The following is a 3,931-nucleotide window of genomic DNA, read 5'->3' as shown; positions in this document are numbered from 1 at the left end:
ATGAGGTGAAAAAATACAATTATTCTTAGATTAATGGTAAACATTAAATTATATAGATAGATTAATATAAAGAAATAATTTGAATGTGAAAAATGATTTCAATTTCATCTAATGTTCAATGACTATTACTTTTTAACATAACAAAACATAGATGTTGTAAACACTCAATTTTAGTGGGGTAGCGATATGAACCAATCACTAATTAATATTAAATTATTATTAGCATATAAAATATATAATATATAAAAAGTAGGAAGAAAAATATGTGAGGAGGAGGTGACATGTGACATGAAGGAAAAAATGTAAGGAGAAAGTGACATGTGGCATGAGGGAAGGAGAAAGTGACATGTGGCATGATGGAGTTTTTTTTATTATATTGTTAATAGAAGTGATTCAGCCATGGGTTCTCAACAGAAAGAATTTCAAAAGTGGCAATAATAAATGTAAGATATACACCAGGAATCCTACCGTTACAGGTTTTAGAAAGGTCACATGTCACGGGTATGGCAGTGTTATTGCTATGGCAGTTGCAAATTAACTTGAATGATTGGCAATTATTTGGGCAGCCTAAGAGGTGCTCTGAATCAGCTACAAGACCCATAACCAGCTATAAAGGGGAGGGGAAACAGAAATACAGCCAGAAGAAAATCAGAGAGATTACACATACAGGGTGACATACCATAGTTACAGAGCATTCAGAATACACATACACAACAAATACCCAAAAGAGAGTGATATACATTCATATATCCACACATATCATACAAATCAGAAGGCACAACACAGAATTTGTATCTGCTCTCTATCACACACATAGAAAGAAGAGAAAAACACACAGCTATCAGTCCTCATACACCGACCTCACACATATAACTGAGGACGATTCCGGAAGCATATCTCACATACACAAGAAAGGGATAGGCTGTTGATCAAGAACATAGAGATAAAGGTAATCACAGCAAGGTTATACACAGGAACACTGTCAGGTAAGAAGCGTATTTTTTATTTCGTGATCAATCTGTGTTTTGAACTTACACGATAAATTTATAAACAATTTTACTTAGCCATACAGAATTACATACATCCCATTCTCATCCAATTGATTCCACAGAGATACATATACTGTCATTTAACCAATAACAAAAGTAACTAATGCTATATAACTACTTTAAAAGCAATGAAATTTGTTTCTGGATGAACATTCATACCAATTGGTTTTTCTCATCATATTGCTAATTACTTCATACTATGACAAATACATAAAGTTAGATTGGAAGGGGGATATGGTTCTTTACCAAAATCCTTTGCCAATAACCAATCGTGGAGTCATGGTTACACTGCTTTCATTGAGGAATTAACGCCATCATATGCTGACCTTGTTGGTGTCCTCCCTATACTTTAAGGAGCCTTTGTTAGAATGAAAAGCTGTGAGAAATAAATAGGACATAGAAAAGAGCATGGGTTGGAGAAAGATAACCACCAATTCTTCAAGCCACCGTGATAATCGGTGTTCCCCACCGTGACTCCACCTTCATCAATCGAACCACCATAGTCACTGGAGATAAGAAGCGAACCACCATAGCCACCGGAAGGAGAAGTTGCGAAGGGGAGAAACTACCAGAAATCGTCGAATAAGGGAGATGATTTAGGGATTTATCTTTAGTTCTCTTCAAGCCATGGCTCACATGTTATATTAATTTAATAATCAATGTGGTCCATGTGCTTGCTTGAAAGTTACTAATCTGAATGAAAGTGCCTAATGTGATGATGGTTGGCAATTAAATGATTAGATTAGTAGGGGGTTTTGTCAACTCCCTCCCCTCTCACTTCATGGGAAGTTTCCTATATATTAACTTCTCCAACTGATGCATTAAGTGGGATAGAAAAAGGCAATATTTATTCTGCCTCTGGTTGATGAGTGAGAGAATTCCCACAAACATAACCAGTAGAAAGTAGAAGAGAAATTAGAATTGCAGAAAGGAAATCCAGTGCAATGTCAAAAGTGGAAGGAAGGAAACTGAGTTCCTAATCATCAAGAAACTCATAAGGGAAGGAGGAGAGGTGAAAACAAAAAGGCAATCAGAAAGTGCAGTATCAAAGAAAGCACCAACAAAGAATAGCAATGGAACAGGTGATCCTTAACCATTATTTATCACATGTGAATGTCATAATGTCAAGATCCTAAATAACCATGAAAGGCTCAATGAAAGTTTTGAAATGTCTAACAATTGGTATCAGAGCATCAGGTTAGGGACATTATGACATTCCTTGTGTCTCTGGAATTAAATGGTGTATGCATGACTTTATGTGTAAACAAAATTTTGTGAATGATTTTGTGCGAAGAATCATGAATCTATATTTTTTTATATGGCTAAGTTGGAAATACTGCCCTGCACCACAGCAAATTTTACATCATATGTCTATTGTTTATTGAATTTTATGGCTTCCAATCTACCAGTTCAACAATCATTCATTCATACCAATTTTGGAAGTTGGAAATTCCAAACTACGTTACTGTTGATTTTGGTTAAAAGAGTTGCACTGAACAAAGACTCTAATTTTGGGCTGAAACCATAACCGCATGATTTTCTAAACTCTATAAATCTGCCGTTTTTAATGCCTATAAACAAGAAAAAAAATCTTAATGACAATATGGTTTAATTGTTTATAATGGTATTTTACATTTAAAATTATGATGCATATTATGATCACCCAAAGGTGGATCATTGCTTGTAATTAAGATTATGATGCCATAAGGATAATAAATTGGGTTTGTTCATTAATTATAATGCATATCTTGATCACCCAAAGGTGGATTATTGCATGTATTTAGTGACATTAAAGTTTTAAAAATACTTGTTTGTGCTCGTTTATCCAAAGATAACATGCATGTTTAAGGAGTATGTTTAATTACCCATTAAAAAATAATATTAGGCATCATTAATGAGAGTTTAATGCATTTAAATTTTATCCAAAGATAAATTAAGTGTATGAATAAAAGTATAGTTTGAATCCATAAAGGTTTATTCAAAGCATTNCTGAGACCAACTCGGAGGCAGACAAGACTCTTTTTGAGGCTTGGGAGCGGTCAAACAGGTTGAGTCTTAGCTTGATGAGAATGTCAATTTCTGATAATGTCAAGCCGTCTATGCCTAAGACAAATAATGTAAGGGAATTTATGAGAATGATCAAGGAGTACTCCCAATCAGACATTACTGATAAGTCTGTGGTGGGAAACCTCATGACAGAGCTGACGACCAAGAAGTTTGATTGGTCGCAGCCCATTCATGATCATGTAACCAGTATGTCAAATCTGGCTGCGAAAATGAAAGGTATGGGAATGGAGGTGACAGAAGCATTCTTAGTACAGTTCATCATAAACCCCCTTCCTATTGAGTTTGGCCAATTCCAAGTGAATTACAACACCATAAAGGAAAAATGGAATTTTCAAGAAGTAAAGGCCATGCTCGTTCAGGAGGAGGGAAGGCTAAAGAAAATTAAGAATGACTCCATTCACATGACCATTCAAGAGCCAGGTAGCACCAGCAGATTCAGGCCAAGCAATAGGAACAAAGGAAAGGGGAAGGAAAAGGTCCCCATTAAAGAAGGGAGAATCCATAAAGAAATGAAGTGCTTCTTCTGTAAGAAGAATGGACACTTTAAGAAGGATTGCCCTAAAAGAAAGAAGTGGTTCGAAAAGAAAGGTAAACATTTTGTTTCTGTTATAGATGAATCATTTCTTATTGAAGTTCCTAATAATACTTGGTGGTTAGACTCTGGTGCAACAACTCATGTGTCGCATATTATGCAGGGATTCCTTTCAATCCAAACCCAGGAAACTGAGAAGTTTCTTTACATGGGGAACGGAATGAAGGCACAAGTTTATGGAATTGGAACATACAGATTGATCCTAGATAGTGGAAACTATTTA

Source organism: Lupinus angustifolius, chromosome LG06 (assembly GCF_001865875.1).
Source record: "Lupinus angustifolius cultivar Tanjil chromosome LG06, LupAngTanjil_v1.0, whole genome shotgun sequence".
In the NCBI taxonomy this organism is placed as follows: Eukaryota; Viridiplantae; Streptophyta; class Magnoliopsida; order Fabales; family Fabaceae; genus Lupinus; species Lupinus angustifolius.
The sequence above is the reverse complement of the archived record's forward strand: the minus strand, read 5'-3'. Positions refer to the sequence as shown.